The following is a 12,245-nucleotide window of genomic DNA, read 5'->3' as shown; positions in this document are numbered from 1 at the left end:
CTTTCCACCACCACCACCATCCTTGTCCATTCTACCACCTCCATCATTTCTTCCCCCCTTCATTATTGCCCTTTCCACCACCTCCCTAATTTCCTCCTCCCCACCATCATTGCATTCTCCCCCCACCACCATCATTGCCCATTACAATTTTCACCTCCATCATTGCTTCCCCCACCCCCATCATTGCCCTTTCCACCACCTCCATCATTTCCTCCCCCACCCCATCATTGCCCATTCCACCGCATCCATCATTTCCTCCTCCCCCTCCATCCCAATTATTGCACTCTCCCTGTCAGCCCCATCATTGCCCTCGCCTCTCCTCCCCGTACACACACACAAAACCATTTACGTCTCTGCACATTCACCCACAGCGCTACGCATGTACGCACAAAGACACACACACGCACATTGGGGTGGATTTAGGCCAGCGTGGTTCCCGGCATATACTGGTATGTGTATAACGTGTCTCCATACGGCATGTGTCATATTTATACACACTGTCATTTCTATTATTCTCGATATGGTTTCATATATACTTCAAGTCTGATGTGCTCCATCTGATAATACATATCCAGATTATGTGTTAGGTTTCCACCTGTCTTATTACCATGTGTATGCTGTCACGTACCCCCCTTTTTTAAGCCCACATGCTTTGTTGTTTCCCCTCAATAAACTTTCTATAATTTGTATTACTTTGGACTATGGCACTAATTTTATTTAGTGGTTTTTTTCTTTACACACACATTGCGTACAGTATAATGGCCACACCTAGTTACTCCTACACACGCAGCTGAGCTTCGTACACCTTGCACACACGGCTCTGCTCCATACACCTCGTACACACGCGGCTCTGCTCCGTACAGCTTGTACACACGCGGCTCTGCTCCGTACAGCTTGTACACATGCGGCTCTGCTCCGTACAGCTTGTACACACTCGGCTCTGCTCCATACACCTCGTACACACGCGGCTGTGCTCCGTACACCTCGTACACATGCGGCTCCACTTCATACACCTCATAGACACACACGACTCCGCTCCATACACCTTGCACACACGGCTCCACTCCGTACACCTCGTACGCACCCAGCTCCTTACATCTCGCACGCACACGGCTCCGCTCCGTACACCACGCACGCACACGGCTCCGCTCCGTACACCTCGCACGCACACGGCTCCGCTCCGTACACCTCGCACGCACACGGCTCTGCTCCATACACCTCGCATGCACACGGCTCCGCTTTGTACACCTCGCACACACGGCTCCGCTCTGTACACCTCGTACGCACACGATTCCGCTCCGTACACCTCGCGCACACATGGCTCTGCTCCATGAACCTTGCACACACCCAGCTCTGCTCCATACACCTTACAGACACACATGACTGCTCCATACACCTTGCACACACGGCTCCACTCCGCACACCTCGTACACACCCAGCTCTGCTCCGTACACACACTCCTCCACTCCATACACCTTGCACACACCCAGTTCCCCTCGGTACACCTCATACACACACGGCTCCGCTCCATGCACCTTGCACACACACAGCTCCGCTCCATACATCTCATAGACACACATGACTCCGCTCCATACACCTTGCACCCACTTCTCCACTCCATACACCTCGTACACACCCAGTTCCGCTCCGTACACCTCATACACACACGGCTCCGCTCCATACACCTTGCACACACCCAGTTCCGCTCCGTACACCTTGTACACACACAGCTCCGCTCCATGCACCTTGCACACACCCAGCTCCGCTCCATACATCTCATAGACACACATGACTCCGCTCCATACACCTTGCACACACGGCTCCACTCCGTACACCTCGTACACACCCAGCTCTGCTCCGTACACCTCATACACACATGGCTCCGCTCTGTACACACATGGCTCCGCTCCATACACCTTGCACACACCCAGTTCCGCTCCGTACACCTCATACACACACGGCTCCGCACCATACACCTCATACACATGGCTCCGCTCCGTACACACACGGCTCCGCTCCATACACCTTGCTCACACCCAGCTCTGCTCCATACACCTCGTACACACACGGCTCCGCTCCATGCACCTTGCACACACCCAGCTCCGCTCCATACACCTCATAGACACACATGACTCCGCTCCATACACCTTGCACACACGGCTCCACTCTGTACACCTCATACACACCCAGCTCTCCTCCGTACACCTCGTACACACATGGCTCCGCTCCATACACACATGGCTCCGCTCCATGCACCTTGCACACACCCAGTTCCGCTCCATACACCTTATACACACACGGCTCCGCTCCGTACACACACGGCTCCGCTCCATACACCTTGCACACACCCAGCTCTGCTCCGTACACCTCATACACACACGGCTTTGCTCCATACACCTTGCACACACCCAGTTCCGCTCCGTACACTTCATACACACATGGCTCCGCTCCATACACCTTGCACACACGGCTCCGCTCTGTACACCTCATACACATATGGCTCTACTCCGTACACCTCGTACACACCCAACTCTGCTCCGTATACCTTGTACACACATGGCTCCGCTCTGTACACCTCGTACACAAACGGCTCTGCTCCGTACATACCCAGCTCCGCTCCATACACCTTGCACACATGGCTTCTGCTCTGTACACCTCATACACACACGGCTCTGCTACATCCACACAAACCACTCCTGACCCCACACAAAAGTGTAAGAGGGTGGTGCTGTTATGGACAGTAAGGAACACACTGTCACTTTAAGAGGCTGCAGCCCCCTTGTCTGGCGTGATGGAATGTTCTGCTTCTCCCATGCAATAATCATTGTAATGAACTAGTCTGTGTAGAGTGCAGGTGTGGAGCTGGAGCAGCGTGTGTGAGCTGAGGCTGCTGCAGAGAGGACCTTTTGTGCTGATAGCTGAAAGAGAGAAGAACTGTGTCCTGATATAGCTGCAAGAGAGCCACGAAGATACAGAGAAAGGGATTTACATTTTCCAGGAGCATCCCTAGGATCCAGAAGCAAGGAGAAGACCACGTTTCACAGAGCTGACAGAAAGCCGTGCGCACCACCATATTAGACTGCTGGGGGCCCCCCTGGGACTGGACCTGATTCTCCAACATCTCCGTGAGTTTGTTCCTGTTTGGTGCACCTGTTAGGCCCTAGTGTAGGCTTCAATAGTCAGTACACGGGAGCCATATGGCCTGCTTAGTAAAGGCCAGGGAGGTTATACGTTAAGTAGCATCATCACTTGTTTATTGTTTACATTTGCTTGTTAGACATATTTTGAGTCTGTAATAGCTGGAGCACCATGCTATTTTACGGAAAAGATAAAGTTTATTACTCTTGTAAATTGTCTGTTGCCATTGTATACCCCTGTCTTCCTCATTCCCTTCCTTCCTTGCCTGCCAATAAATCTACCCTTTGTTGTTTGCACCTCATCTTGTGTACAGTAGTCTTCCTGCACCGTGGTGATCCCCTGGCCATCACTTCAAAAGCTTACCCTTGTCCAGCACCATGACAACCAGCAGAGTCCTGCACTACATGGAGGCCCTTGATCATGTGACCCCTGACTCCTCCCCTCCTGTGACCTCATCACAGGTCCACTGCGCACAGAGCTGCAGCAGCAATAGCTGTGGTGTGCGGCTCTCTGCGGTGGAGGGGCTCTGCTCTGGGACAAGTGCAGTCCCACCCGAGCCTCCTTGGACCGCCGCATCATCAGGCGGCCCGCTGGTGCCCCCCTGTCGGCTGCGCCCGGGGCATATGCCCCAGCTGCCCCCCCTGGATACGCCACTGGCTACAGTGATAGTTGACTTTGTGGAACTTTCTCCCATCTCCCTACTGCATCTCTGGAGCTCAGCCACAGTGATCTTGGGTTTTTCTTTACCTCTCTCACCAAGGCTCTTCTCCTAGCATTGCTCAGTTTGGCTGGATGGCCAGGTCTAGGAAAACTTCTGGTAGTCCCAAACTTCTTCCATTTAAGGATTATGGAGGCCATTGTGCTCTTAGGAACCTTGAGTACAGCAGAAATTCTTTTGTAACCTTGGCCAGATATGTGCCTTACCACAATTCTGTCTCTGAGCTCCTTGGCCAGTTTCTTTGACCTCATGATTCTCATTTGGTCTAATATGCACTGTGAGCTGTGAGGTCTTATATAAGACAGGTGTGTGCCTTTCCAAATCAAGTCCTATCAGTTTAATTAAACACAGCTGGACTCCAATGAAGGAGTAGAACCATCTCAAGGAGGATCACAAGGAAATGGACAGCATGTGACTTAAATATGAATGTCTGAGCAAAGGGTTTGAATACTTATGACCATGTGATATTTCAGTTTTTCTTTTTTAATAAATATGCAAACATTTCTACATTTTTGATTTTTGTTTCACTCAAGATGGGGTGCAGAGTGTACATTAATGTGAAAAAATTAACTTTTTTGAATTTACCAAATGGCTGCAATGAAACAAAGAGAGAAAAATTTAAAGTGGTCTGAATACTTTCTGTACCCACTGTACACTATTTGGTGAACATCTTTTACATATATAAAAAGTATATTTTAATGTAAGCACCTCTCTAATTACCCACTAAAGCAGGTCTGATGTAATAGTGGTGCAATAAGACTGCAGAGTAATTGGAGCAATGGTATAACCGCTCCACAGCAGACATTAGCATTATAATGAATGTTCTCACTTGAAGCTTATAATTATGTTTTTTTTTCTCTTCTCGCTCCCTTGCAGTCTAATTAATTATGAATAGAACTGGATGGAGTAACACAGACATTGTATTTCTATTTATGGCCGAGAGACACTAGATAAATTCTAATGGGCCTAGATAGAAATTAAGTGTCTTGTGAACTCCTTCAAAGTGACAGCATCTCTTTCTCCCTATGACTCCCAGATGGATCACATTTTTGTCAGGATGAAATTACTTTTTTATTGTATCGGTTAGAAGGATAGATTACATAATTGATTTGATTTGGTTGCATTTCCATTTCATATTGCATATTCATCAGTATGTAAATATCCAAGGTTTTATCCATTTCGTGTATTTGACAAAAATAAGAAATGAGAGATACACCACTAATTAAGTGCATAAAGAAGCACTTAACATATTGTGAGATTTATTAACGATCTTAGTTAATGATGCTATACACTCCCTGACAGAAGTTATGTCGCTTAACCGTGTTATGTAACTAAAAGCTTATAACCTGACGCTAAATTCATCCATTGGTTGTATAAATTATTCTATTGAAACCCTCCGAAATGTGGTTTAGGTTAAGAAAATAAATTATCGTCAATGCAGAAATATTGATCAGTTAATGGACACAGAATGGTCAGATTTTGGCATGACAAAAGTTTTGTCGCCCACAGAAAGTAATGTGATATTTAAACAAATTGTTATGTCCTTTCTGAAAAGGACAGTATGATTCCAATTATGCTGTGTTGTAGCACCACCCAGTGGTGGTTTAATTTATTACCTGTGTTTTTTACTAATAATTAGAGTGTTGCATTGTGGGATTGCACCAAGGTATCATGGGAAGGGGAAACTCCATTTTCTCTCTGTGTATCTCCCTGGACACACGTGTTATCTGCTGTGTTGGAACAACCTCACTTACTTGCCATCCTTGTTAAGTTTATCCGGTAAGATCATTATCCCTGTTCTTGCAATGTAGTGTTGTACAGAGTGTGATTAACTATATAGCAGCCAGTACTTAGGAAATCTATTATCAGTCACTTGCTGTATGTAGTTATATGTAGAAGTTGCATCATCCTGTATACTTTTCTACTAGTTGTAAAGTGTCAGCTGTGTTGTTATTTGGCTCAATACTTATACATATCATTTGTATTCTCATAGTTTTACCGAATTTCAATACCTTTTACCAATAAACAAGTTAGACTACAGAGAACAGTCTGCTTATTTGGAAGACAGAAGTGGTTTATGCTGTATGTTGGATCACACACCGTATCAACGTGTATAAAGACAGAACACAAATAATTAACCTAAAATACAAATATATGTTGCATAACATTGGTGAAGGAAGTTGTGGTGCCATTAGAGTCATATTTAATATTTTGTGTGACTTCCATGAGCTTGAAGGACTGCATCCATGCAGTACAACAATGTTTCATACAATTTATTAATGAAGTCTGTTGTGAATTCCGCTCTTGGGCTCCCTCCGGTGGTTGTAAGTGGCACTTTTGTGAGTTCTGCTCTTGGGCTCCCTCCGGTGGTTTTAAGTGGTATGGCTGCTCCTTGGATTTAGCAGTCTGCAGCTGCTTCCACTGATTGTCTTTCTGCTAGGCTATTTATGCCTGGCTCTCTCTTCAGCCAGTGACACTTGTCAATGGTTCCTGGTTGGATTCACATCTCTTTGGATTTCCCTGATATCCTGACCAGTTCAGCAAAGCTAAGTCCTTGCTTGCTCTTTTCTGTCCACAGGTTGTGGACTTATCCGTTCTGTGCTTTCTATGTTTGTCCAGCTTGTCAGTATGAATTAATTCTGTGTAGCTGGAAGCTCTGGGAAGCAGATTTACCCTCCACACCTTTAGTCAGGTGTGGAGATTTTTGTAAACTCTGTGTGGATTTTTTGTAGTGTTTTATACTGACCGCACAGTATTCCATCCTGTCCTATCTATCAAGCTAGACTGGCCTCCTGTGCTCATCCTGGTTTCATTCTGTGTATGTCTTTTCCCTCTCCACTCACAGTCATTACTTGTGGGGGGCTATCTATCCTTTGGGGATTTTCTCTGAGGCAAGATAGTTTTCCTGTTTCTATCTTTAGGGGTAGTTAGTTCTCAGGCTGTGACGAGGTGCCTAGGGAGTGTCAGGAGCATCCCACGGCTACTTCTAGTGTTGTGTTGAGCTTGGGGACTGCGGTCAGTACAGGTACCACTTCCTTCAGAGCTCGTCCCATGTTGCTCCTAAACCACCAGATCATAACAGTACAAGTGGCCAAAAATGAATTAAATGCATCTCAAAAGAAGGAAAAAATTCTGAGCCATTTTTTTTTCTGTACTCTGTTCTGTCTTTTTTTTCCTCTTGATCTCTGGGTGGTTTAGGATTTATGCTCTGGCATGGATGTTCAGGGTTTGTTTTCTCGTGTGGATCAACTTGCTGCAAGAGTACAGAGTATCCAAGATTATGTTGTCCAGACTCCGGCTTTGGAGCCTAGAATTCCTACTCCTGATTTTTTTGGGGGGGACAGATCCAAGTTTTTGAACTTTAAAAATAACTGCAAATTGTTTTTTGCTTTGAAACCCCGTTCTTCTGGTGATCCCATTCAGCAAGTTAAAATCATCATATCCTTGCTGCGTGGTGACCCTCAGGACTGGGCATTCTCCCTTGAATCAGGGGATCCGGCATTGCTGAATGTAGACGCATTTTTTCAAGCGCTCGGATTATTGTATGACAAACCTAATTCTGTGGATCATGCAGAAAAAAACCCTGTTGGCCCTGTGTCAAGGTCAGGAAGCGGCAGAATCATACTGCCAGAAATTTAGGAAATGGTCTGTGCTCACTAAATGGAATGAGGATGCTCTGGCTGCTATTTTCAGAAAAGGTCTTTCTGAAGCCCTTAAAGAAGTTATGGTGGGCTTCCCTATGCCTACTGGTTTGAGCGAATCTATGTCTCTAGCCATTCAGATTGATCGGTGTCTGCGCGAGCGCAAAGCTATGCACCATATGGCAGTGTCCTCTGAGCAGAGTCCTGAACCTATGCAATGTGATAGGATGTTGACTAGAACAGAACGGCAGGAATTCAGACGTCAGAATATGCTGTGTTTTTACTGTGGTGATTCTGCTCATGTTATTTCTGTTTGCCCTAAACGTACTAGGAGGGTCGCTAGGTCTGTTACCATTAGTACTGTACAGCCTAAATTTCTTTTATCTGTGACCCTGAATTGCTCATTGTCGTCCTTTTCTGTCATGGCATTTGTGGATTCAGGCACTGCCCTGAACTTAATGGACTTAGAATTCGCCAGGTGCTGTGGTTTTTCCTTGCAGCCTTTGCAGAGCCCTATTCCTTTGAGGGGCATTGATGCTACACCATTGGTCAAGGATAAACCTCAGTACTGGACGCAGATGACCATGTACATGGCTCCTGCACATCAGGAAAACTGCCGTTTTCTGGTGTTGCATAACCTGCATGATGTTGTTGTACTGGGTTTTCCATGGTTACAGGAACATAATCCGGTGCTGGATTGGAAAACTATGTCTGTGACTAGTTGGGGTTGTCAAGGGGTACATAGTGATGCTCCTTTGATGTCAATTTCCTCTTCCCCCTCTTCTGAGGTCCCTGAGTTTTTGTCGGATTTCCAGGATGTATTTGATGAGCCCAAGTCCAGTTCCCTTCCTCCACATAGGGACTGTGATTGTGCTATTAACTTGATTCCTGGTTGTAAGTTCCCTAAGGGCCGACTTTTCAATCTGTCTGTGCCAGAGCATGCCGCCATGCGGAGCTATGTTAAGGAATCTTTGGAGAAGGGGCATATTCGGCCGTCTTCGTCACCATTGGGAGCGGGTTTCTTTTTTGTTGCTAAGAAGGATGGCTCCTTGAGACCCTGTATAGATTATCGTCTTCTTAATAAGATCACGGTCAAATTCCAATACCCCTTGCCTTTGCTTTCTGATTTGTTTGCTCAGATTAAGGGGGCTAGTTGGTTTACTAAGATTGACCTCCGAGGGGCATATAATCTTGTTCGTATTAAACAGGGTGATGAATGGAAAACTGCATTTAATATGCCCGAAGGCAATTTTGAATACCTTGTGATGCCATTCGGGCTCTCTAATGCTCCATCTGTGTTCCAATCTTTCATGCATGATATTTTCCGCAATTATCTTGATAAATTCATGGTTGTATATTTGGATGATATTTTGATTTTTTCCGATGATTGGGAGTCTCATGTGAAGCAGGTCAGGATGGTGTTCCATCTCCTTCGTGATAATGCTTTATTTGTGAAGGGGTCTAAGTGCCTATTCGGAGTTCAGAAGGTCTCTTTTTTGGGTTTTATTTTTTCTCCCTCGTCTATGGAAATGGATCCTGTTAAGGTCCAAGCTATTCATGACTGGATTCAACCCACATCTGTGAAGAGCCTTCAAAAATTTTTGGGCTTTGCTAATTTCTATCGCCGTTTCATGGCCAACTTTTCCAGTGCGATTAAGCCCCTTACTGTTTTGACGAAGAAAAGCGCTGATGTGAGAAATTGGTCCTCTACGGCTGTTGAGGCCTTTCGGGAGCTTAAACGCCGAATTACTTCTGCCCCTGTGTTGCGTCAGCCGGATGTTTCTCTTCCTTTTCAGGTTGAGGTTGTCGCTTCTGAGATTGGGGCAGGGGCCGTTTTGTCTCAGAGGGATTCTGATGGTTCTTTGATGAAACCGTGTGCTTTTTTTTCCAGAAATGTTTCCGCCTGCGGAACGCAATTATGATGTCGCCAATCGGGAGTTGTTGGCTATGAAGTGGGCGTTTGAGGAGTGGAGACATTGGCTTGAGGGAGCTAAGCACCGCATTGTGGTCTTGACTGATCATAAGAATCTGATTTACCTCGAGTCGGCCAAGCGGCTGAATCCTAGACAGGCTCGATGGTCCCTGTTTTTTTCCCGTTTTGATTTTGTGGTCTCGTATCTTCTGGGATCTAAGAATGTTAAGGCCGATGCCCTCTCTAGGAGTTTTTCGCCTGATTCTCCTGGAGTCCTTGAGCCGGTTGGCATTCTTAAGGAAGGGGTGATTCTTTCTGCCATCTCCCCTGATTTGCGGCGGGTTCTTTGGGAATTTCAGGCTGATAGGCCTGACCGTTGTCCAGTGGGGAAGCTGTTTGTTCCTGATGGATGGACAAGTAAGGTGATTTCTGAGGTTCATTGTTCAGTGTTGGCTGGTCATCCTGGGATTTTTGGTACCAGAGATTTGGTTGCTAGGTCCTTTTGGTGGCCTTCCTTGTCACGCGATGTGCGTGCTTTTGTGCAGTCCTGTGGGACTTTTGCCCGGGCCAAGCCTTGCTGTTCCCGCGCTAGTGGGTTGCTTTTGCCTTTGCCGGTCCCTGAGAAGCCCTGGACGCATATTTCCATGGATTTTATTTCGGATCTTCCTGTTTCCCAGAAGATGTCTGTTATCTGGGTTGTTTGTGACCGGTTCTCTAAAATGGTCCATCTGGTACCTTTGCCTAAGTTGCCTTCCTCCTCAGATTTGGTTCCATTATTTTTTCAGCATGTGGTTCGTTTGCATGGCATTCCGAAGAATATTGTGTCTGACAGAGGTTCTCAGTTTGTCTCTAGGTTTTGGCGGGCCTTTTGTGCTAGGATGGGCATTGATTTGTCTTTTTCTTCGGCGTTTCATCCTCAGACTAATGGCCAAACTGAGCGAACTAATCAGACCTTGGAAACCTATTTGAGATGCTTTGTGTCTGCTGATCAGGATGATTGGGTGGCTTTCTTGCCGTTGGCCGAGTTTGCCCTTAATAATCGGGCTAGTTCGGCTACTTTGGTTTCACCTTTCTTTTGTAATTTTGGTTTTCATCCTCGTCTTTCTTCGGGGCAGGTTGAGCCTTCTGATTGTCCTGGTGTGGATTCTGTGGTGGACAGGCTGCAGCAGATTTGGACTCATGTGGTGGACAATTTGACGTCTCAGGAAAAGGCTCAACGTTTTGCTAATCGCCGTCGGTGTGTTGGTCCCCGGCTTCGTGTGGGGGATTTGGTTTGGTTGTCTTCTCGTCATGTTCCTATGAAGGTTTCTTCTCCTAAGTTTAAGCCTCGGTTTATTGGTCCTTATAGGATTTCTGAAATTATCAATCCGGTGTCTTTTCGTTTGGCTCTTCCAGCCTCTTTTGCCATTCATAATGTTTTCCATAGATCTTTGTTGCGGAGATATGTGGTGCCCATTGTTCCCTCGGTTGATCCTCCTGCCCCGGTGTTGGTTGAGGGAGAGTTGGAATATGAGGTTGAGAAAATTTTAGATTCTCGTTTTTCGAGGCGGAGGCTTCAGTATCTTGTCAAGTGGAAGGGTTATGGCCAGGAGGATAATTCTTGGGTTGTTGCCTCCGATTTGGTTCGTGCTTTTCACTTGGCTCGTCCTGATCGGCCTGGGGGCTCTGGTGAGGGTTCGGTGACCCCTCCTCAAGGGGGGTACTGTTGTGAATTTCGCTCTTGGGCTCCCTCCGGTGGTTGTAAGTGGCACTTTTGTGAGTTCTGCTCTTGGGCTCCCTGCGGTGGTTTTAAGTGGTATGGCTGCTCCTTGGATTTAGCAGTCTGCAGCTGCTTCCACTGATTGTCTTTCTGCTCAGCTATTTATGCCTGGCTCTCTCTTCAGCCAGTGCCACTTGTCAATGGTTCCTGGTTGGATTCACATCTCTTTGGATTTCCCTGTTATCCTGACCAGTTCAGCAAAGCTAAGTCCTTGCTTGCTCTTTTCTGTCCACAGGTTGTGGACTTATCCGTTCTGTGCTTTCTATGTTTGTCCAGCTTGTCAGTATGAATTAATTCTGTGTAGCTGGAAGCTCTGGGAAGCAGATTTACCCTCCACACCTTTAGTCAGGTGTGGAGATTTTTGTTAACTCTGTGTGGATTTTTTGTAGTGTTTTATACTGACCGCACAGTATTCCATCCTGTCCTATCTATCAAGCTAGACTGGCCTCCTGTGCTCATCCTGGTTTCATTCTGTGTATGTCTTTTCCCTCTCCACTCACAGTCATTACTTGTGGGGGGCTAGCTATCCTTTGGGGATTTTCTCTGAGGCAAGATAGTTTTCCTGTTTCTATCTTTAGGGGTAGTTAGTTCTCAGGCTGTGACGAGGTGCCTAGGGAGTGTCAGGAGCATCCCACGGCTACTTCTAGTGTTGTGTTGAGCTTAGGGACTGCGGTCAGTACAGGTACCACTTCCTTCAGAGCTCGTCCCATGTTGCTCCTAAACCACCAGATCATAACAGAAGTCATCAGGAATAGCAAAGAATGCAGTCTTACAAGCCTCCCAGAGTTCATCTAGATTCTTTGGTTTTGTCTTCCAAGCTTCCTCTTTCATCCTGCCCCAAACATGCTCAAAGATGTTCATGTCTGGTGACTGGGCTGGCCAGTCCTTGAGCACCTTGATCTTTTTTGCCTGGAGGAACTTTGTTGTAGAGATGGATGTATGAGATGGAGCACCATCCTGCTGCAGAATTTGACCCCTTTTATGATTTGGAATATAAGAGGTAGCTAATACTTCTTGATATTTTAGGCTATTGATATTGCCTTCCACCTTGCAAATGTTTTGCACACCCCAAGACTG

General features: G+C 46.4%; 1 long non-coding RNA gene across 1 annotated transcript in view; it reads left to right on the top strand.

Moving 5' to 3' along the window:
- LOC138657723 (uncharacterized) overlaps window positions 1–12,245 on the top strand; it is a 314,892-nt gene that overhangs the window by 277,414 nt on the left and 25,233 nt on the right. The window lies entirely within an intron of this gene.

The sequence above is a fragment of the Ranitomeya imitator genome, chromosome 1, assembly GCF_032444005.1.
Source record: "Ranitomeya imitator isolate aRanImi1 chromosome 1, aRanImi1.pri, whole genome shotgun sequence".
Taxonomy (NCBI): domain Eukaryota; kingdom Metazoa; phylum Chordata; class Amphibia; order Anura; family Dendrobatidae; genus Ranitomeya; species Ranitomeya imitator.
Note: the sequence above shows the minus strand (reverse complement) of the source record. Positions and strands in the feature narration are given on the sequence as shown.